We start from the raw sequence: 23947 nt of genomic DNA on the forward strand, positions 1-23947 counted from the left end.
GTTCCTATCCTGTGCACTGCTGTTCAAAGGCCCACACTAAAATGTGCTATAGATGTAGACGTAAGAGACAGTATCACATGTCATCCGTGTAATGAAGTGTATTGCACTATCCAAGTCCTACAAACAGATAGCTGAGTGGCCTTTTGTGTACATCAGCCAACATTAAAAGGCTTGAGTAAAACAGGAATTAACTCCCTTGTCTATGGAATTACAATATTTTACACCCCCACTACCAGGAGCAAGATGAGGCCTTTAGACTGAATTAGTCCTTTAACCACTCAATTTTCAAAGTCTTATGGTTCTTTGGAAGACAAAAAAGTCACAGATTTTCATTCCTATAATTTAGACTTTAGTGTGGGTATTGTTTAATTTTTTAAATGGCAGCCTTACATTTTTTATGTCCACAAATTACGGACCAATGTGATTTAAACCTTGTGTATTGTTTTTCAGTCCTAGGACTAACCAAAATTCTCCATGGGTGATTCTACCGAATCCTCTAAACACTAGCTTAGAATGGCTATGAACAGTCCTGATTTTTTAAAAAGCCCCTGTTTATGAAGAAAGTGAACTGTTTTGGGCAGGGTTGTTATGAAATTTGCCAAATCGCAAGGCGTCTATAGATGAGGATCTCATCCTGGTACTGAAGGATAGGGACTCAGTGTGCACAGCACTCTAGCCTGTGTCCACCAGGCTAGTACAGACCCCAGAAATATATTATTAACCACTCAGTACACTGCAGTTTGGGCCCTCAGTTCTCATATGTTAAGTACTTCTTTAACATTAGAATAACCTCAGAAGAGATCTGTGTGGTTTATTACGAGGTTATTTCAGTTCAGTCTCCAGATTCTTGGCTTGGTTTTCATGGGCTCTTTTTGTGGTGGTGGGCGGAGGGGAGGGGGAGGGGAGAAGAAGAAAATTCTGTAGGGTCTATTGGTACTCGTCTCTATTAGATATGCAACCAATCTACCGTTTCCGGTGTTCCTTCTATCTAATTAAAGATGTATTTAGATGTGAAGTGTAAATAAACGCTGAGCTGCCTGCTGCCCTGGCTCCGCGCTGACTCCTCGGGAATATTTCCAATAAGGCTGGAGCGCCCTGAGCCAGGGCTCAAACAAAGAGGAATGAGGATGGTCTGCGCTGCAGGCAAATCCAACACAAACCAGCTTTTATCTACGGCTCTGGAGCCTTAACTCCTTTTAATCTGCACCGCATAGGCTTACACAACACGGTCGCCTGTATTCCACTGACAACGTCTTATTACAAAAGGAAAACCCATACACCACTCAAAGTAACCCAAACAGGAACGCAAGCCTTAGTCCCTGTTTGCCTTTTCGGGCCACGAGGTATGACCCTCCCTGTGAAGTCCGCTGTGCTTCAAAACAACCTGAGGTAGGTTTGCCTGCCTTTCCGTGTATACATTAAACAAACCGAGGGCAGCCCGGTGCTATAAAACAAAGTCGACTCCCTCCCCACCCCCAGGTCATTAGGGCTCCGGGGTGGGAGGGGAGAAGTTGATCCGATCTGAAAAGCTCTCGCGGAAACTCGCTTTCCTTTCGGTATTCGCCCGGAGTGGTTGTGAATCTCCGCTGTGGGTTTTCCATCGTGACCCGGGGGAGGGCGGCGGAGAGAAGAGATGGGGAAACACGAACTGCGTGCTCCGCTCGCTCGCTCGCTCTCTCGCGGGGCCCCTTGCACGCCAGGCTCAGCCTTTGTGCGCCCCTCTGTGTTTGTCTGGCCCCGCACCAATCTGACACGGGGTTAACGCGCTCCTCAGAGTTTCTAAACAGAGGAAACTTCTGGGAACGAAATAATCTGGCACTCGCCTCGTAAACTCTTTTCCTGTTGTGGGAAACAGCTCTTAAAATGCAATTAGATGCATGGGGTAAGCCCACGATCCACAGCGCTGCCCCTTTTCCCTCCGGGCTCCTTCCAATCGCTTCTCGGGTTCTTTTAACTACTCCAGCCATCTAGATTTTCCTCATCTTTAAGGGTTAACAAAAAATACCGCCGTGACCTTTTCCTCTCGGTCCCCCCACTCTCCCTTTCAGGCTCCGGTTCTTGAGCTCGCAGGGAGCCTGAACGGCTGTCTAGACCGATCTATCACAGACGGACAAACAATACCAGGAGAAGCCCTTTCCCGGTCCCTCAGCCTCCGCCACTCACCTTAGAAATGGCGAAGGAAATAAAGAAACAGTGTCCGCAACATAATCCTTCACTGTACATGTGTAGCCTTCAAAACAGCCCACCTTCATGCCTGACAAATAGGATTTTGTCTGCTCTTTTAGCGTTTGCTACGATACACACTTTTTCTATTCCACGACCATAACACTTAGCTCAGAGTGCCAGGGCCTTCCCCGCCCTTCGAGAAAGACAGGGTCAGTGTGGAAGGCAGAACAAGAACAACCCCCTCCCCCAGTGAACAAACCTATTAACCTGGAAATTTAAATGCTTCTTAATCACGCCCTTTCACACCCATCTATAGTCAACCGAAGTGTTGCTCTGTCTCTAGCTCTCCCTAAGAGTTGCGTATTCAAGAGGGACGGTACTAGAGGTGGAGGTCCAATCCTGCAAAAAGCTGGGAAATAGCTGATGAGCTGTGCAACTCATTGATCCAGAACATACTCTCAGTCACATATTTGTGACAGCAATTCAAAGAGCGGAACTGCAACCCCTGCCTGAACGCCCCCCGCCCCCATACACCCGCCTTCCTAATCCCCCCAAAAGCAGTTACGGTGCCCGTTGCCTTGTCTTCCTCTCAGAAAAACCGACGGCTTCCACTTAAAAACTGAAAGGAAAATTAATCCGTGTGTACAAATGCAATTGCACCGAATCCTAGACAAATATATAAGCACCAACGTCTCAGTGAAGAAGCTACATTAATGGACTCGCGTGACAGAAGCAGCCAGACACGATTCTCCAAGGTTAACAGAATGTAAATGTTCTGCGATTGGGGGGGGGGGGGAATGCAATTCTGTTGGCAAAGCTGAATTAAACACCCAGTAACAATTGATTTCGGTGTCTGGTGTCTGTTTCCAACGCCACGGCAAGAAATACTCAAGACTGTACTTAACACCACCTTATGGAGAGGTTTCCTCCTTTTTATCTTTGTTCCCAGATCGTACTAGTAGGGTCGGCTACACAGCCCTTTGCCAATCCCCACTTTATAGGGAGCGATGACCTCTTCACCACGGAAAAGTTAATAAAGCCTTGAAACAACCAGGCTTCGCTACCACATTGTAGGCGGGCTAGGCTCTTTTCGTTTTTAATACAAAACACGAATGCAAAGCTGCAGGCTCCGAGGAGCAGATGAAAGCAATGAGCGGACTTTCTGCAAAAGATTCATTAGAAGAAATTAATGCTGCAACAAGCTCTGAGGCGAGACCATTAAACACAATCCCACAGTTCGTCAGTGTTACACCAGTCATTGGTTCCCCCCTCCCCTCCTCCCGCCCGCCCGCAACCTCGGATCCTACACACATCGCGGAAAGAAGAAAGGAAGGAAGAGAGAGAAAAAAAAGAGGAACGTGAAACCTTCGCAAATATCGCCCCCGGACTCGCCTCACGAACATCAAATACATGCCCCATATGCTGCGCAGACCAGCCTCAGAGTTGGCGAGGGCTTGCAGAAAATAGACCTGTCTGTCCTTCCCTGATCAGCCTTTGATAGCAAGTTCCTATCGTCCCTGTAGTTTTTTTTCCACTAAAAACTAGATTTAAAATGAATAAACTTCTACATCAGACCGGACCCCATACCAGCAATGATCTTTGAATGGGTAACCACGGTGACTGGCTCCCTTTCCTCCCCCCCCCCCCCGGCCGCCCCCAGCTTCAAAGAACAAAACCCCTTTGCATTCGCAAATCAACGAGAAAACCTCACGCAGCAGCTCCTTTAAAAACAGCGTTAAAAGTCCACCCTTTACCTGGCCCTGGAACAACCAGCGCCCGAAAGCCCCAGCCTCTTCCCCATGAATGTGGCTCTTCTCGCTTGGGCTTCTCCACCAGATGCACTGGCGTGGAGGGGAAGCCGAGTACGTGCCCTCCCTCTCCCCTGATTTAAAAGTGTCCCCCACCCCCTTCCCTTGGGAGCAAGCCGTGGCGGCTGCCAGAGGTGGGGCTTTCACAGCCCTTTCCAGATCGGAAAGCGAGACACGACGGGAACCCCCCACCTCCTCTTTCCTGCTGGGGCGCAGACAGAGCGCGACCGGCAGCTTCCCCTTTGCTTACCCCACCCTGCCTCCCCGGGGGCATCTTTACCAGCCAACTGCCGACAAACTTCCACTCCGCGGCACCCACGCCCGCGAGGCTCGCCCCAGGAGGCCCCACCGCCCCCAGGCGGCCAGCGACGGCTACCTGCCACCCCCTCGCCCCGCTGGGCTCGCTGCCCATTTCAGCCCTTTGGGCCCCGCCACACAGCGAGCCCTCGCCCCACGTCCCCCAGGGGAGCGCTAGGGCGGGCCGGGCCGCTCCCCAGAGCCCCGCCGCCCCGCCGGCCGCGGGGAAGGGACGCTCCGGACTCCGCGCAGCAGCGAGGTTTCGCGCAGCACTGACCTTGTGCTCCGGCAGGGAGAGCAGCAGCGCCGAGTGCGGCCGCCCGGGTCCCGGGGCTGTAGTCCCCTCCTCTCCCCGGAAGGGAAGCTCGGGCTGGGTGGATGCAAAAAGTTTGCTGCTCCCCTCCCCCTCTCTCGGGGCGTGTGTCCGCGCTGCGGCGCTGGGCGGGGGCGCTCCGTGCCGCGCGGGGGGCAGCAGCAGAGGCTGGCGGGGCAGGTGGCCGCGGCGAGGGCTACGCTGCTGCTGCCTGGGCTCCGCAGCCCGCCAGGCTCACTCGGGCTGCGGGCGCTGGGCTGGCAGCGCCATGTTGCTGGCTGCTCCGGGCTGAGTGTCCCCTGCCGGCGCCGGCTGCCCTCCTACATCGCGCTCCCGCCGCGGGGCCGGCGTCTCCAGTGGCCTGGCCGCGGCTTTGTGTGTGTGGCTGGGGATTTAATCCCCCTCCGCCGGGAAAGCCGCTCTTCCTCCCCTTGCCGCTGGGAGCCCGGGCTCCGTGTGCTGCACGCCGCGCTCCCCTCACATCCCCCCCCCCTTCCTCCTCCTCTCCTCCTCCAGCCGCCGCCCCCGCCTCCCCCCAGCGGGCGGGCGCTGCGCTGAGGGAGCCGCCGCCAGCAGCAGCAGCAGCGCCGCCGCCGCGCTCTCCCGGAGCAAGTTACCCCCCGCCCGCGTTTCCCTTCCGAGCCTTTTCTCGTCCCTTAATTGATTCTCTCCCTGCCCCCGGCCGGCCGCACCTCGGGGCTGGCTCCCCCTTCCCGTCCCTGCGGGCGGGCGGGCACGCGGCCCCGCTCCCCCCGCCCCAAAGCTGAGGGCGTCCCGGGGAGACTCCGCGCTCTCCTCAGCCAGCAGCGGCTGAGGGGAAAGTGTCTCCCCCGCCCGCTGCTCCCCTGCTCGCTACCCAGAAGGCCAGTGGAGAACCGCAATTACCATAAAGCTCCGCTCACTCCGCTCCGCCAAGCTGTCAAAGCCCGGCGGCGGCGGCGGCAGCTCGCTCAGCCAGACAGCCCGCCGGACGCCGCTCAGCCCCAGCACGCTGCCGCCGGGGAGCGCCCGGCCAGCCCGGCCCGGCCCGGCCCGGCCCGGCTCCGCGCGCGCTTCCCGGGCTCAGCCCCGCTCCCGCTCCCGCGCGTGGCGTGGGCTCTCGGGCCCTGTCTGAGCAGCCCCCGGCTCGCCGGTCTGCCTCCATCCGCTCGCAGCAGCCCCCTTCCCGAGGGGCTGTGTTGGGGCGGGGGGGGGAAGCTCTTTATTCCCCCTTGCCAGTCTTACTCCGAATCGCCCCCGCTTGCTCAGGTGAGGGGACTCCCCCTCCCCCGCCGGCGAAGCGCTCTCTTTCTTCCGCCCCTCAGCCCCACCCGCAGCACCCCTTCCCCAGCTGGAAGTGCCCCTTTGTTCCCTCCCGCTCGCTCTCCTTGGCACTCCCGAAGTACACGGTTTCCTTATCAAGCCCGCCGCTGCCCCATCAGACTCTCCATTCTCAGTCACACGCCCCCCCCCCCCGGCTTTCCCGGCCCTCCCCAGCTTTTCCGTCCCAAGTGCTTTCCCCACCTCCCCCCACGCCACAACATAGGCCCTTTTTAAATTCTCATTGACAATCGTCCTCCAGTGGAAGATTGCCTTTATCCCCCCCCTCTCCAAAACACACTTTCTACTTCGCTCCCCCCCGCCCCCTTCCCGTACTGCGTCCCTCGCCCGGCAGCCCTTGCCCCAAAAATGTCTTTCTCCACATCGCAACGCTCAGCTTCTCCTTCTCATCACACGCACCCCTGCACTGGACTGCTCTACTTCTCCCCACATTTCCCCTCTGATCCCTTTTTTTAAAAAGCACCGTATCTCAACGGCTTCCCTTTCGGCGTGGAAACGCCACCCTGATTATAAATCTGTTGCCTGATCCAAGTCGGAGACTCCTTAACACATTTTCATGGCGTGTGAATTGTTTGGAAATAGTGGGGTGGGGTGGCGCTTGGAGAACGCAGTTCTCCTTCCTGGATTTTCTACTGCTGATTTAAGATTTCTGCATAGGTTTTGGAGCCCTTTAATCGCTGGGTTGGTGGTTATCTACTGCATCTATTTACTTTGGCAGCGCAGCTTTTGGCTCAGGCAGCTCAGCTGGTAAATTTCATGTTCTTAACGCCCGATTTGACAGATACTCATACATTTGGTTGCTCTGCGTTAGCGGTATAGGTATACAAAGTGCTCCGTCATTTTTCATAGTGTTAGTAGCTGAAATTAACAGCAGAAGAGAGACTACAGCATAACCCTACCCCCATTTAAGGATGCTGAGGGGGAAATCCTGCTCGCTTTACTCACACAAGTAATCTTTGGATCCCGATACCGGTCCCATAGAAGTGACTTGGAGTTTTGCCATTGCATCTAATGGGAGCAGAAGCGGGCCTTTATTAGTACTGTTCTTTGTTAATTCTGTCCAGATAGAGCACGGTTAACGTAGGCAATTTAACCCATTGTATTTTTCATCTCTACGTGGAGGATTCAGTGTGAGAAATTGAATAACGTGTTCACCTTAGTACTTTTACAAACCCTTAATCTTGACTAAAAAAGGTGTCTATTCAATAGGGGGAACAAAACGTATTGGTTCATAAAGATGTATTTTGTAATGACAGGAGTGACTTGTCTTTAAAGGTGGAAAAACAGAAGTTCCCTAAAGAAGACTGGACTAAAAAACAACTGAAGTCCTGAATCTTAGAAACCAACAGCGTTTTACCAGGCAGATAAAAAATTAAAAAGTTCTGACAATAGAGTTGGTATTCTGTGAGATTTTATTCATACTGTTTTAGCTTTCGGTATGTGTCTATTTAAAAATATCGTCCCTTTCAAAGCAGAAGTGAAATATCAACTGTTTGAAACCCGAAACTCTAGACACACAACTGAATTGCCTTGCCTTCAAGCCTCTAAAAACAGCTGATGCAAATGAAATGGGATTTTTAAGCAGTAGGTAGATATCTAGGCTTAAGAAAAGAGTTGCAAGTGCCTTAGGCATATACTGAGCATCTGAGATGTTTTCCACTGTGATACCAAGGGTTCACATTCAAACACTGAAAAAAGTTTCTATATTTTATTCCAGGTTTATTGGGTTTACATCTGAAAACTATCACACAGGTTTTTTAATCTCGGATAACAAGCAGAAGGACACCTGGCCTATTACCTTGTAAAGCTATTTTTTTTTATAAAGACGTTTTAGGGCTAGACATTAAAAGTTATTAGACTGAACATACGTGAGTTACAGACACAGAGCTGGAGGAAAGGCCTCTGGTATTTTTGTTCCCCTGGGGAAAAACCTAATTAAATTGCTTTTTTTTTTTACTTGAAAGGTAGAACTATAGGTTCCCCTCTCCTTGTGGGTAAAGTCTGCAATTGGATTGAGTTAATTCTCTGTAAAAAATATTTTCTTCTTTACATTTCCTGATTCACAGTGTATATGAAAGCTACATGTTGTAATGAAACAGTTACCCCGTTCCTAGTTTAAAAAGGGCCCTGTTTCACACATATTTTTAGAACTATTCCTGTTCAAATTATCTTGAGAAAAGACCAAACTGATCACTCTTTTATTTTTTAAAACTACTTTCTTTAACTTTGTTCGTTGTTCGGAGGAACAGAAACGTGTTTGTTCTTCTGTCTGCTTTATTGTTGTTTTCACGTCCCAAAGCTTTGCAATTGGAGAGTGGCAGATGTGATCCACACTTCCCTGTGAAGCCATTGGAGCTGCAGTTCAATCCCTCAACCGGGTTGGCTCGGTTCTTCTGAACGCACAGGGCTGCATTTCCTTCAAGCGATGAAGGCAACGCCTCGGTAAATTCAGAGCCTAGTGTTGCCTACAGACTATCAGGCCGCCTTCCTCCTCCCACGAGCCCTTAAGGGAGCTGACCCGGAGGTCAGGCCGCTGTACACTGCACTCAGTGAAGGAAGGATTTCAATGAAAGCTTAGAGAGAGCGCCGCCGTACACAGACGCTGGGGTCGTTGCGCTGATGTTTTTATAAAGTATGGTGAGAATGCGTTCACAAACACAACTGTTCCAATAACGTTAAGCACTTAACAACCTCGTAAAGACAAATCCATTGTTAACGGTAGAATGGGACTTCTAACATGAGGCCTTAAAAAGGAGGTTATTTCACTCCCTCTTTCATTTACCTGCCATTCCATGAATCACAATAGTACAAATAATACCTTATTCTGAAATTTGTGTGTACCTCCCTTATCACTCTTACTTCTAGACTAGAAGGTGACAGTTAAATCCCAGACCAGCCCTCAAAGAAAATCTTATGGCTAGTGCACTAGATTGGGACTTTAATCTTTGTGTGCCTCAGTTCTCCATCTGCAAAATGGTAATAATAATACTTCCCCACCTTACAGAGGTACTGTGGGATACATTAAATAATGCATTTGTGGTGCTCAGAAACTATGATGATTAGTGCCATGAAAAAGCCTACAAATAACCGATCACTATCCTGAGCTTTGAATTGTCCTGCCAGTGTGTGTCTTAAACCAGACCTTTATCCTTGCAAATTGTAAGTCTGTTTTTAATGGACGTGGAGAAATCTGAATAACAAAGCAAGACAAGCTTCAGTCAGCCTTATGCAGGGTCTGTACAGTAGTTCTTTCAGGCCTGACACAATGCCAGCATATTGTTACAAAATCCTACAGACTCCCATTGAAATCAAAGTGAGTTTTCATATTACAACTCCTATAATTGTATTTTGTAGCACAGGGCAATTCTGTTCATATTAGATCCAGTTTTAGTTCCTTATGGCTACTGTCTGAGATTGTTTCCAAAGGGAAATGACCAAAATATTGCTTCACATCCTTCCCCCACTCAATAAAACAGTATCGGTGGTTTTGATATCTCCCAACTATGTTTTAAACCATCTTAACTAACAACAAAAGATTCAGTTTTATAATTTGTGTTCCAGGTTTAGGTCTGATTACTTGGTACCTCACAGTTAAAAACCCTGAATAATAACTATTATAATGGAAAAGTCTATGGCTTGTACAGATCAGCATCATTCAATAACCAAATAGGAAAAATATGTTTAGGTTTTATCAAAGTTGTGACACTCATCCGCATCAGAGAGAAAATTCAAAGTTGAGGCTGTTTTTCAATCCTTAATTTATAATATTAAGGAAACAAACCCAGCAAAAGCTTTAAGTATAGTGTGTCAGCCTTGTTTGTCTGTTTCCTGGCTGTTTTTGGTACATGGCAGAAACCACACAAAATTGTAACAAACTAATTTAATAATTCCCACCTTCCTGAAATACTCTGTAGTCACCAGACTAGTACACTTATCCCTCCATTCTCTCTACTTAGGCAGTTTTATGTATCATGTACCTGATCAGCTCCTTGAATAGGTAAATTACATAAAGATACGTGCTTCCTGGACAAAGAAGGCTGTCCCTTCGAGTTCGTCTTTTGGGAAGCATATTGGGAAAACCATGATTAATATCTCCAAAACAAAACCATATATAGCGAGTGAACAGTAGCCACCTCTTGAAGTTTAATATTTCAGCCATTTTGATTGTTTGTTGGTTCAAAACACTAGAAATAGTTAGGGAAGGCACTGGTGAGCAAAGAGTAGCTTTTTCTGCTGGCACACTGGAGAGCAGAGTTGTGTTATCAGACTCTGCCTGTCACTTCTGGGGTGCCGGGGAAGCAGCAGCATGCCCATCCCCAGGGGGAGGGTTCGCCTCCCAGTGCTCTGACAACCAATCAAGGAGCGATGCTGACAGGTTCTGAAAGGACTACTGTCTGAAATCCTGTCCAGTTTTCCTAGCAGGAAGATGCAGCTGCGAAGCAGGGGGCTGAAGGGAGGCGGGGGAGGAGAATTCTTAAAGGGAATAAAAAATAGAATACACTATTTTGGTTTTACAGCCCTTTTTATACTCTAGGTCGCAACGCAATGATCTAAATATTGGTAGCATACACGGACTGTGCATGCAGACACTGAAACTACTACGGAGAGAATCTGAGCTCTGAACAGAGCAATTCAATCTCTGTGCGCCCTAATCGCTTGCTAAATTCGTGTTTAAATTAAAGCCCTTTGCGTCTGAGTCTGCAGCTAATTTTTGCAGTTGATTTATAAACCCTCCATGATGGGGTTTTATACTGAAAACACTGATCAGACCCTTCAGGATGTACCAGGCATCTCTGTAATGCGCAATACACAGCGCCTGGAATCCCAGCCATTAGCGGCCTGCATGTGACACAGACAAACGACCAAATATCCACCAAGCTCCAGAGTTTAAATATCATACAATGGAAGGGGGAAACGCCATTATTTTAAAGCGTGTTTTTGCAGACACTAGCTTATATGTTAATAATTTGATACAATCGGTGAATCACCTCCAGCTACCTTATTTTAAAGGGGGAGTAAAGCCATGAGCTAATCCTGTTTCTGAAGAGCCAGTACAATTCTGCTATTGGTTTGATAAACAGGGATTTTATTCTATCTATTTTAGAGGTGACTGTAAGTTCATACTTTAGAATTAAACGTGAAAACGACAGAATGTACCAATGACTCGTCCTTGTGGGCTGACTGGTATTAAGTGACTGGATTTTCAGTTCAGCTGCAAGCCCAGCAGCAGCGGTTTTCCTAACTTGAATGCACACGTTTGAGATGGATATGTGCAGCCTTAAAGCACGGCGGAGGGAAAGCATAGGAGGGTTTCTGTGTTTGTACAGAGAACATCTCCAAATTTTTAAACATAATTATTTTCATGGAAGACACCGAGAGATTCCTTAGTCCTGTACTTAACACTTCGCAGTGTTTTTAGCAATTAAGGCAAGAGGGGGGTGGGTACAAAGATAAGCCACTTTTTTCGCCCTGCAAGTGTGAAAGATAAGATATCAGTAAGCTGGGGCAAAACGTCCGTTTACAACCTCCCCCCAGCGATTTGGATCTGTCACCTCTTATCTCTGAAATGTTCATTTCGAAAACAGCTTCAAAAAGCCAAAGGAAAATAAAAGTATTTTCAGTTTAAAAAAGGCATTCACAACCAAGTTCCCTTCCACCGGTTTCTATAACTAAAACAAAGCAGTAGCTCAGTCAGTAAAGGTTTTCTTCTAAATGTGGCTGTTGGAAGCCAGAATTATTCACGTAATTGATTAAATTAAATAAAACTAGGAATAATTAAGATTTACTGTGCATCAGAGCTTTTGTTCTCACTCACTACACTGAGCTACTAGCCAGGCTTTTATTTTAGTAGTTAAGGGACTTGTCTTTGTTTTACTAACCACTCACTGAGTTGAAACTAAACAGGTAGCTGTATCTGGGAGGGTCACATAACAGTGTCAACATATGGTGATTGTTAATATAAAATAAGAGCCTCTACTGACTTTTTACAGGCCTTTTTAGAGTTAAAAACGGGGGAAATGCCATAGGACTGGCTGCAGATTGAACTAGTGCAGAAGTAGATTTTTTTAAAAAAAGTCGTTCACAAAAGAGAGGGCTTTCTCAGATTTATACATCTAGTTAAGTTCTACAATTTCACCCTATTTTATATGCTATCTGCTTCTCATTGGAGCTAAAACAAGGCGGCTTCTTCCCATCCCCTGTTGTAGGCACATCCCCAGACACCGCGGTCTGGAATAGAAGTAAAAGGACATGCAGCCCCTTTCTCCAGCCGGACAGGCCCAGACACACAATTTCTCCAATGTAACTTTTGGAGACATTCAGCACCTCTGAACTCGGAAGACAGTGCGGAAAGACGCAGGATATACAGCCCCCACCACCAGACACATAGGCATAGGACAACCAGCCTGGAATATGAAGTGACACTTCTCTGAGCACAACCACCCCCATTCCATCTTTCCACCAGGACAGAATCGGGACATGTTTATCCCTTCACTCATCCCCTACGACCAGACTTTAAATCCAGGAAGAGCCAGGAATCTCCTCCACCTCCTCCCCTTCCCACACATGCTGAGAAGAGGGCCCAGGCATGAAGACACCCTCTCCCACCACTCCAAGAAACCGAGGCCACAGGGCCTGGTCCTGCTGAGTCTCCGCCCTCGGCAGCTCCTCTTCACTTCTCTCCCTCCGGTCATGCCCCGCAGGGTGCAGCTCGCAAACCCTGGCTCAGCCTAGACAGACAGCGCAGCCCTCCGCCATAACACACCCTCCCCACACCCCGTCCCCTCCTAGTTGGGAGCGCACACACTGATGCACGCCGGGCCCGGCCGGCTTAGCAGCCCCGCCGAGGCAGTTGCTGAGGGCGCAGAGCTGATCTCCATGCGGGGAGAGGGGAGTTCCCTGAGGCCAGGCGCAGCCCCAGGCTCCTTCTCAGAAACCCGCCGCAGTTATTTTCTCGTAGCGAGTGGGACAGCAGCTGATGACAAAAAACCACCTCGCTAAGCCCTAGCCCTAGGCGATTAGTCATCCCCAGAGTTCCCCTAAGTCACAGCAACTTGGCAAGCCCCCAAGCCCAGCCGTTAGCAGGGTCTGCGTCTCCTGGCTCCCCAGGCACCCTCAGCTACTGAGTCTGGGGCGACTGCAACAGAGGATGGGGGGGGCTCCCCGGGGGGCAGGAGGGGATGTTGGGCTCCTTCCCAGGCGTTTCTCGCTCTCAAATGATTGCGAAGCGTTTTCTCTTCACAGTCACATCAGCAGCTAACGAAGCTCGGCGGCTGCAACCCACACGACTCTTGTTCCCTGCATTTATCCTTCAATAAAAGCCGGCTCCTTTATTAGAAACAGGAGACTTGTCTCCTACCCGCCCCTATCAAATCCCAACCGGCAAGGCGCAGCCGACACCTCCCCACCCCCTGACTCACACACACAGCCCCTGGCCAGGGGCAGCCCGCACTCCCCATCAACTCCTCAACCTGGGGCAGCCCACACTACCCCCATCAGGGCCAGCCAACCCTCCCCCCATCAAATCCCGACCACCAGGGCCAGCCAACCCTCCCCCATCAAGCTCTCCCCCGCAATCAGGGCCAGCCAACCCCCCCATCAACCCCCCCCGCAATCAGGGCCAGCCAACCCTCCCCCCATCAAATCCCGACCACCAGGGCCAGCCAACCCTCCCCCATCAAGCCCTCCCCCGCAATCAGGGCCAGCCAACCCCCCCCCCCCCCATCAACCCCCCTCCGCAATCAGGGCCAGCCAACCCCCCCCATCAAGCCCCCCCGCCCAGCAATCAGGGCCAGCCAGCCCTTCCCCCATCATATCCCGACCACCAGGATCAGCCATCCCTGCCCCCACCAAATCCCCCCTCACCAAGGGTAGTGGCTGCCCCCGTCTAATCCCCCCCTCACCAGACGCAACCCACACTACTTTCGTTCCCTGCATTTATCCTTCAATAAAAGTCCTTTCCTTTATTAGAAACAAGGAGCTGTCTCTCCCACCTCCTATCAAATACCCCTCGGCAGGCGCAATCAACACCCCCACACCACATCCCCTCTCACGCCCAGGCGCAGCCCTCCCCTCAGAAAAATTCCCCAGCATGAGCGGCAGCCGCCCCCCCATCCCCCTTCACCAAGCGCAGCCAACACCTCCCTCCCCTTCTCTCTCGCTCTCAAATCCCCCATCACTAAGCGCAGCCAACCCAACCCCCTCCTTCCCCCGGCTCAGCCAACCACCCATCAAATCCCCCTCACCAGGCTCAGCCCCCCCCCCCCCCCAGCCCCGTTTAAATTCCCCACCCACCCCCAGGCAGCAGCAGGTCCGCGAGGCGGCCGCGCGCTTGGCTTGTGTGGGACTCGTCGGAGCCAGAGCCGCCGCTGCCTGACCAGGCTTCCCCGGGCGAGCCAGTGTGCGGGGCGCCCGCGAGCTGCCTGCCCCTCCTCCCGCGCCCCGGGGAGAGCCGGGCCGGGCCGGCGCGAGCTCCGTATGGCCCGGGCTGCCGCGCCCGGCTCCAGCGGAGGCAGGTGATTCTGCCAAGCACAATGAGGGGTTTGAGCGCTGGATAATAAAGCGCTATTCAGGGGGCTGTGGGCTGCTGTGCCGGCTCAGGGGCGGTAGCTCTCGCCCGGAGAGGACCCCCCCCCCCCGCCCCACACACACAGGGTCGGGCCCCAGAAGCGGAGAACTGGGAGCGCACCCCACCCTCGCCCCGCGGGGGAGGAGGCAGCAGCCGGAGCGGGGCCTCGGCTCCCCCTCCCCTAGGAGGGAGCGTAAAGCTCTAGGGTTGCAACGCCGGCTCCTCCTTTCCCTGCTGCCTGGCTGGCGGGCGGGCGGGGATCGCCCAGCTGCTTCCCCGCGATAAGGTGCGGGGTGTGAAAAGCGAGAGGAATCGGGCCTTGGCTCTCCGCCCCCGCTGTCGGAAGCGGTGACCGCGCAGCCCACCCCTGGGTACGGCAGGGCTAGGGCTCGCCCCCCGGGGCCAGCTGCGCAAAGCAGGGGGCGCGGAACTCCCGCTCCAAGGGCGAGTGCCCACTCGCAGCAGCGCTGTGACACGCAGGGAGGTCGGGCCCGCAGCTGCCCCCCACCCCGGGGCCTGGCTGGCCGCGCTCAGGCTGGGGCAGGCGTTGTTTTGCGATCTGGCTTTGCAGCAAGAGGCTGCGCGCCGGGATCACGCGGAGGGAGGGGGGAGCGAGCTGCGGGCTGTGTGGGCGCGGGGCTGGGAGGGCGGCTCCGCCTGGCTGCCTGCTAATCGCACGTTTTCCGCTGCTAAAAAGAAACCGAGAGGCACCGTGGCCGAGCCGAGCGCTGGCTGTGTGGCTGTGCCAGGAAAAGATGGCGCTGTCTCCCCTCCCCCCCTCGCTCGGCTTCCTCTTCCTCCCCGCCAGGCCAGCTGAGCAGGGCAGGTTTCCGAGCCCCCTTGGTCGGCCGGACCCCACTAGCCTCCCAGCCGCGCGGCGCGTCCCCGCCTTTCCCAGCCCGGTATTGGCGGGTCCCCTTTTCTCTGCAAGGCTCGCCTTTGTCTGGCGCTGCTGCTCTCTGGCCGGGGAGGCAGTTTGGACCGGGGGGGGGGGGGACTCCCCCAGCAGCTTCTTTCCTCCCCCCATTTCCTTCCTCTCCCCACGGGCAACAGGGAAGGGGAACCTTTGGCGGGGGATCTGGCTGGGTCTGAGACACAACGTGACCTCGCTGGGCTCCAGCTGGCTGCTGCTGCTGCCCTGGGCTTTGGTACGTGACCGGGCTCCCCCTCCTCCGGTCTCCATGGTCTCCAACACCTTTCTTGACGGGGGAAAGATCTAGTGTGCGTGGGTGCGCGCCTGGGGGGGAGTGGGCAGGAGGTGCGCAGCGCTGGTGGCCTACTAGTGCAAGAGGCACGCCAGGCTCGGAGGAGTTTTACCTGCCTGGAGTTGTTTTATGGGGCTGCACACAAAAGGCGGCCCTGGCGCTTTGCATTTGGCCCGGTTAAACCTGCTCTGCTGGGCGGACTCGCGGCAGGATGGTGTCAGCCTCCCGGGCAGACGGGCACGTTGATCTAACAGTTCTGGGATCTCTCTCCCCCTCTGCGGCGCCCTCAGAGTTGCCCAAGTGCTAACTTTTTTTTTTTTTTTTTTTAAGTCTGCACATTCAATTCAGCGTTGCTCTCTCCGAGTCCTTTTCTGTTAATTGCACATGGCATTGGGGCGCTGCTCGCCAGGGAGGCATGAAGGCCTCGGAGATTAGTTGCAGGCTAGTTCCAGCCCTTCCTAATCGGACTTTTCTTAAAACAGCCCTGAGTTGTGACTGATTTTTCAAGGCGTTTTCACGGATAATATCTGCTCTAGGGACGTGGGTTTTGGGTTAGCCGCTTGCCCAAGCTTATAGCTACGAACTATGTAGGGAGAGGTCAGGTCTGCGGGGGCTTTGTGAGCCTGCAAATCTATTTGTGTAAAGATGATTTGCATTAAAGGAGCACATATTCCCTCCCCCCCTTAAATGTAAAATGCACAATCAGTGCTGGTGTTTCTGGGCAGAGGTTTTGTACCACAGTGTGATCTCACTGAGGGTGTCTATTTTGCCTTCTGTATACAAAGAGAAATAAGACACTTTATCAATTATTTCTGGCGCCATTATCATAGCTAATTGTGTTTTATTGTCGTGTAAATCTGGATAGCATGTGATCGTTCTCACATTCCCTAGTCTGACCAAAGGTTTTTTATTTTTTGTGCGTGGTCAGTTGTGACTTTAAAATTAGCCTGTCTAAATCGACGGCAATGAAAGGGTTTGCATGTGGCCTTTTCAAATGTTTCCGTTAGCGGACGCCTACTTCATCTATTTGGTGATCAAGAAATGGTTGTGTGGAGTGACTGAACCTAGTAACTTGTCCACTTGTTCATTTCAGGGACATTGATTTCTGGTTCCAAGGCACTCTGTTTTAGCACTGGCTACAGCTGCGGGGCATTTTACAGATGGCCTTTAGCCTAGATAAATATAAGCAAGAATGTGAAAGTTATTAGCCAAATAAATAAATCATTAATTTATGCACAATGTTATTTTAGCATAATTTCCAAAGAGAAATTATACCCAAGTGGCAGAAGGAAAAGCAGCACTCCGGGATACTTTGTCCTATGTGTTGGGTTTTTACTTCCTCCATTTTAAATTTTGCCAAGAGCCTGACTGGCAAACTCAGTTGCTAAACGAAGGGAAATTCTACATCGTCTAATCATGCGCTGTTTAGAAAAATCTCGAGACGTTTCACTAACCTGGTCTCTCATTCAAGATTGAACATTAACAAATCTCGACCCCCTGCGGCACACCCGGAGGCCTTGCCTTTCAGACCTTTGTCTGCTTTTGGCAAGGCAGACACCAAGCCCTTTCCTCCTTAAATGCAATTGGGCTAATACGATTACAGTAGGGCTAGTTTTAGATATTTTTTGAGATTAAAAATCATGCGGGCTGACCCTCGGAGCCATATTACTGAACCGATACGCTCACAGGGGCAAGTGCCTTGTCTGTTGACTCAGTTAAATGTTCAAAATCCCATTTGCATTTGCTTCTCGGCATATCATAAAGGTTTGATCAAATTCCCTGCGCCTAAGGAAACGGGCAGTAAATAGCAGAAGTTTACACAGCTAAACAAGCACAGGATAGGCAGGTTTTGCCTGCAAAGTGGAAGGAGAAAGAGTCGCCCAGACCTTCACTTAACTACGCTGCACCCTGCTCAAAAGTCTCCAGAGAGCTGCAGTAAAACCATGATTTGGGAGGATTACCAAGCCGATCTCACTTTGATACTCCTCGCCACGGGGGTTCCTCAACTGATTTGTACCAGGAAAATGGGAGCTGCTCTACGCTCACCATCATAAACAGCGAACGCATTTCTGCGGGCTCCCAGAGTAAATATTGCATAGAAAACAGACTGTGTTGGAAAGCAGAAATCTTCCACTTCTTAGCAACCGAGGGAAGCGTTGTACGCTCTCCCTTGAGCCAGGCTCGATGTGATTTACTTTCTGGTTGTGAGGCAGATATTCACTTGTCAGTTCAAGGGCAGGACAGAAACGATGCGAGCGGAGTTTTCTGAACAGAAATCTCTCCTTTCCAAGGCTCTGCTCTAGCCCCAAAAGTCACTCTCCGTCTCCAGCACCTTTTTCTGCGCGCAGCTGCCTTTAGTTTCCCTCCCTCCTCAGAAGGGTTCAGGGGGCTGCGGGGGGGGGGGGGTTGATTATAAATGACAGGGGAAATTATAAGAGCTGAAGGTACAGCGAGCAAACAGAAGCGGGCTCTGCTCTCTGAGGGCCCAACCCCGTTTTTTGCCATGGCAGTTTTGCCTGTGTCATGAAAGCAGGATGGGGCTCTACACGCAGACTGGATTTCCCAAGCAAGAATAAACATATTTAAGTCACTTGGCCTGGCAATTCGGTGCCAGGTTTATCTTTGTGTTACAGGGCTGCTTCTAAAAAAATGTCTAAATAAGTGCATAATGACTTATCTGTAGGGCCCTACCAAATTCATGCTCCATTTTAGTCAATTTCAGGGACATAGGATTTTAAACATCATACAGTTCATGATTTCAGCCATTTAAATCTGAATTTTCAGGGTGTTGTAATTGTAGGAGTCCTGACCCAAAAATGAGTTGTGGGGGGGGGGGGGTCACAAGGTTATTGTAGGGGGAGTTGTAGTACTCCCACCCTTATTTCTGCGCTGCTGCTGGTGGCAGCCTTGGTTCAGAGCTGGGCAGCTGGAGAGCGGGGGCTGCTGGCCAGGATCCCAGGTCTGAAGGCAGCGCCCCCGCCACCAGCAGCACAGAAGGAAAAATGATATGGTATGGTACTGCCACCCTTACTTCTGCACTGCTGCCTTCAGAGATGGGTGCCCAACTAGGCAGTTTCCACGGTAAACATCTGATGAAGTGAGCTGTAGCTCAGGAAAGCTCATGCTCAAATAAATTGGTTAGTCTCTAAGGTGCCACAAGTACTCCTTTTCTTTTTGCGAGTACAGACTAACAGGGCTGTTCCTCTGAAACCTGTCAACTAGCAGCTGCCACTCTCCAGTTGCCCAGCTCTGAAAGCAGCACAGAAGTAAGGGTGGCAATACCATGACCCTCCCCCCAAAAAAGAATAACCTTGCAACCCCCTGCAACTCCCTTTTGGGTCAGGACCTCCAATTTAAGAAATGCTGATCTCCCCCTGTGAAATCTGTATAGTATAGGGTAAAAGCACACAAAAGACCAGATTTCACGGGAGGAGACCAGATTTCACGGTCTGTGAGACGTTTTTCATGGCCTTGAATTTGGTAGGTCCCTACTTATCTGGTATCACAGTCACTTCAGGGCTTGTGCTAAATCTGAATAGAAGAGCGCCCTTTAAAGAACACTAAGGTTATGGCAAAAGCCAAGGAGCTAACATTTAGGACTTAACCTCCTTATCTCATGCACTGTTGTCTTTAAAAAAAAAGTCTGCTTCCAAAATGTTGAGAAATTAAAATTATTGGGATTTTTGCCTGAATAAGGTCTGCAGGAGGGACTAATTATTTAGGGACTGACTCCAGCTTGAGAGAAATAGTATAAGGCTTCCCAGTACACTCATTGGCTTGAATGGGACTAATCACAGACTAAAGTACTAGTTCAGCAATGAGTAGGGCAGAATCACAAATCTTCAGCAAGGCTGGGCTTTAGCTACCAGAGTATGACTTCTTCCAACTTTTACATAAATTTCTTCTTGGGAAAGCATGCAAGGTTGAAATGTCTCTGCAACAAGTACATAGACATAGGCCAAAACCACACTTTTAAATAATGGCTAAGGAGCTATTATTGGCTGTTCATCTTTATTTCATGGGTTGTTTTGTTCTTTTGACATCTGTAACATGGCTGAATGGATTCTAAGAGCTACATCTGGGGTGCAGAGGCACATATAAACACACCTGGTAGGAAACACCCTTTTGAAGGAAAACCTTCAACTCAAACTGTTTTTTTCCAGCTATGCTTCTGAACAGGCGAGTTTGTTACGAATACAATGACCCGTTAACTGTAGCAGGGAAATCGGGATTACATCAAATATCTGTTCTGGGGTGAAAAGAACAGGAGTACTTGTGGCACCTCAGAGACTAACAAATTTGATAGGCACTAATTTTATTTATAAAGCGATGCTCAAAGACCAGTTATGGGACCGTTCCTTAGTAGATTGTTACAGACGAGCTTAAAGAAAGTGGCAGTGTGACGCTGAGGTAGCAGAGATCCTTGGGTGAAGTATTTCTCTGCACTAATGCGAACCTGCTATTTAATCCATTTATACAAGTCTTCGTGTGATTGTGTCAGCAAAGTGGTTGGTGAGGACTGGGAGGCTCTGAGCACTGGCTAGGAGGAGGCTATGTTAGCAATGTGTTGGCTACGTGACGCATATGTCACCTAGTAAGAGCACAGAGTAATCCACAGAGGTACCAAATGGATAGTGACAGCTGGGGGGGAATGTGCTCCAGTGTCCTTTCAGCACCGGTAGTCTTCGCTGGCTTGGCAGCGATGTGTCTTGCAGCAGGGTGGTATATAGCTAGCTCTCACTCTGCGGCAGGAGGCTCTGACTGGCATTTGCCTCAGTCTTCGCTGAAAAGGGAGGACTCAGCTGGCATCCCAGAGATGACATACTCAGACTTCTAGACTTTTGTCGAGTATTTCTAGAAACACGGCGCCTTAACGAATCGACTCTTTGGAGCCCCCCTTGTTGGACCCTGAAACTAGAGGTTCTCGCCTACTTCTTGCACCATTGAGTTCTGAGAGAAACGTTTGACTAATTCTATGGTGCCCCACGGGGCGACTCTTGGGGGAAATGATCTGCCTTGTTTAAACTGCATTTGTTGCCGCATAAACACGAGATGTTGCTGACTACCCCGCCCTCTGCTATCAGCAGCTAATTCAAACTATGTGCATTTAACCTGGAGCCTTTTTCCTGAGCACCCTGAATATGGTTTGGCATTCCAAGTCATTAGCAACAAATGGAGCTGGTTCTTCAACAAGGCAATGGCCCTCAATGATCTAGCCGTCCTGCATTTTCTGGGGCCCCGACGCTAATCCCTGCATAAGGCTTGCAGTTCTCCCAGTCAGGCCTGGAGTGCTTCGGAGTAGGAACAGCTAGCTAAGCTAATCTATTTTTAATTCTTTTTGTCCCATGAGGTCAAAGTTATTTTTATAGCCACATCTCCAGATCTCCCTCTCTGGCCTCCAAGGAGGTCTTAGACCAAGTAAGTAAACATACACCACTAGCCCCAGATGTTAAGTCCAGTTGAAGGCCTATGTCCAGGTTCTTAAGCAGCAGGCTTGTCTTATTATTCTCCAAATCCTACAATTATGCAAATGTTCAGGATGTTTTCCCCTTTGATGTGAACTTCCTCAAAATTATCCCTTCTCATTATGGAGCATGAAAATGCCTCTTGGACATGTAAAATGAACTACAGAGCTCCTTTCATCCTCTTGTGTTGTGTTCCTAACAATAGTCTCTCAAGCCCTGCAATCTCAAATTCTTTGAAATTGAATGAAATAAGCTTCCCCAAGACTTCTCTGCCATAACTATGTTAGGGGCCACTCTGTGCAGCCTGGAGGTTTTGTTTGGGGAAGTACTGAAGGATCGTGTCCTGACCTAGGTCATTGACTTGGATGTAAATTTTACTTCCTGCTTACTCCTCCAGTTCCCAAAGGGCGTGGACTCTTGCATTGTTATTCTGAGAGCAGCATAGATTTATGGTAGTATGTTATGACAAGTTGATCTGTGATCTCAAATTATGTACAACTAATGGGTTTACGCCCCTATCCAGCTAGGAATTCACATTTGCTTGTGCTGTTTTCCATCACCATTGACCTCCCTATCTCTCTCATGTGCAGTGAGTGTAAGTTGATACCCTCTTATCTACTAAGAGAAGCTCATGAACAAGTCACTAGAGAGCATGAAGCTGACCAGAAGTTGGTGGTCAGTCATATTAATTTTATTCAAAGTGGACAATTTGCTTGGTCTGCCTGCCTGGTGAATTTGCAAGGCTTCCCTGACATCATTCCCTACTTCACTGTTTGCACATGAAACACTCCAGTGTGTGTTTAAGACATCAAATCACAGAGCTCAGTCTCTGAGACACTTTTAACTCAGTGTTTTGTTGCACCAATTACAATCTCTGGTTCCATTTCTGATTAGGAAGATTAACAAGGCACTGAATGTACCTTATATTTAGTATCTCCACAGAACAACAGGTAGGATTTACAAGACCCCTGAAAGTCATAGCAGGTTTTCTTCATATAAGGGACTAGAAACCAAGCTGTGCCTTGAAAACTTACCTCCTTCCTCCCTCTTGAGAAAAATATTGTGGTTTAGTAAAGACAATTGGCTGGAGGTGTTTTTATGAAACCTCAGGAAAGTTAATAGCTTAAATAATCTCAAGAATATCTAGGTGTCTCTCTAAACCCCCTTACCCTTTCCCCTGCCATTCATTCAGACAAGTTGCAGGGCTCTCCTGTGAGAGAATGGATTTCTATCTTTAAAACAGGTCCCATTGCCTTTTGCCTTTTTCTGCTTCTTTGTGATGTATAAAGAAGGGCCGGAAGGAGATTTTATGGGGCAAAAGGGTGGCATTCAGGGGTGTTGGCTGCGTATTTATTTATTTATTTTCATGAACATATCAGCTCTTACGTAACCTGTAATATTATGGCAGTTAGAGAACTAGTAAAATTGTGGCATCACAAGACAAAGCTGCACAACTGGGAAGTGGTTTTTGTCAGACCATTCTAGAATTCTTTGTCCTGTTTGTTAACCACTATTTAACTCCATTGCCCAATTAATGTTTGAAAGAGAAGTCTATTTTAAACAGTTGTAACACCCTTGCCTATTTACAATTAAGATCTGAGTGTTCACAATACACATCTTTGAGACCTTTGGAAATATCAGGGATTAAGAGACTTGAAATAGCTAATTCACAGATATTAAGGCCAGGAAGGACCATTATGATCATCTAGTCTGATCTCCTGCATAACATAGGCCAGTGAATTTCACCCAGTCATCTGGCCCATAACTTTTGCCTGAACTTTTAGGAAGACATGCAATCTTGATTTAAAGACTTTAAGCACCAGAGAATCCACCATATCCTTAGGTACATTGTTCCAATTGTTATGTACCATCATTGTTTAAAACGTGCCTCTTATTCCTAGTCTGAATTCATATCATCAGCTTCTAACCAGTTTATCTAATTATGCCTTTCTCTGCTAGAGTAAAGAGCTCTCTAGTATCAGAAATCTCCACCTCTAGATACTTGTAAATACCATGTCAAATCAGCTCGTATCCTTCTCTTGGGTAAACTAAATAGATTGAGTTTCTTTAGTTTGTCACCCTAAAACAGGTTTTCCAGACCCCAAATCATTTTTGTAGCTCTCTTCTGAACCCATACTAATTTCTCAACATCCATTTTAACATGCAGACACCAGAACTGGTCACAGTATTCCAGTAATGGTCTCATTAATGCTGGAAGCAGAAACAAAGGCACTTTCTATATCTACTCTATATTCTCCTGCTGACACTCCCAAAGAGCTGTAGCCCACAAAAGCTTACACTCAAATAAATTGGTTAGTCTCTAAGGTGCCACAAGTCCTCCTTTTCTTTTTTCCAAAAGTAGTGTTCGTCTGTTAGCCATGCTATCACACTAGGAGTTAACGTTCATTTGTTTTCCAGCATGGCCTCTAAAGTCCTTTTCAGAGTCGCTGCTTTCCAAAATACAGTTCCTCCATGCTGGAAATGAAACCTACATTTTTTGTCCCTTACTGTATGGCACTGCATTTGGCTGTATTGAAACATGTCATTCAAAGTGAGTCCAGTTTACCAAGTAATCCAGATCGCTGTGTAGAACAGACCCATCCTTACTATAATTTATCACGCTGCCAATTTTTGTATCATCTGCAAACTTTGCCAGCAATTATTTTATATTTCCTTTCTGATATTACTAAGATTTAAAAAAAAACCCAGAAAACAATGAAACAGAAAAAAAGCCTTGTTTTGAGAAATAAAGATAAAAAGAAAAGGAGTACCTGGGGCACCTTAGAGACTAACAAATTTATTAGTCT

General features: G+C 49.4%; 1 protein-coding gene across 7 annotated transcripts in view; it reads right to left on the bottom strand.

The window, feature by feature from the left end:
- BCOR (BCL6 corepressor) overlaps window positions 1-23947 on the bottom strand; it is a 95261-nt gene that overhangs the window by 62612 nt on the left and 8702 nt on the right. For 5 of the 7 annotated variants that reach the window (XM_048864409.2, XM_048864385.2, XM_048864426.2 and 2 more), the window contains exon 1: window positions 4549-5054. The exons of 1 other annotated variant lie outside the window; for it this stretch is intronic. The gene's annotated coding sequence lies outside the window, so the exon portion shown is untranslated. Of the gene's footprint in view, window positions 1-4548; window positions 5055-23947 lie in introns of those variants that run through there. One more of the 7 variants, XM_048864399.2, reaches the window with a different exon arrangement.

This window comes from Caretta caretta, chromosome 1, assembly GCF_965140235.1.
Source record: "Caretta caretta isolate rCarCar2 chromosome 1, rCarCar1.hap1, whole genome shotgun sequence".
NCBI lineage: Eukaryota > Metazoa > Chordata > Testudines > Cheloniidae > Caretta > Caretta caretta.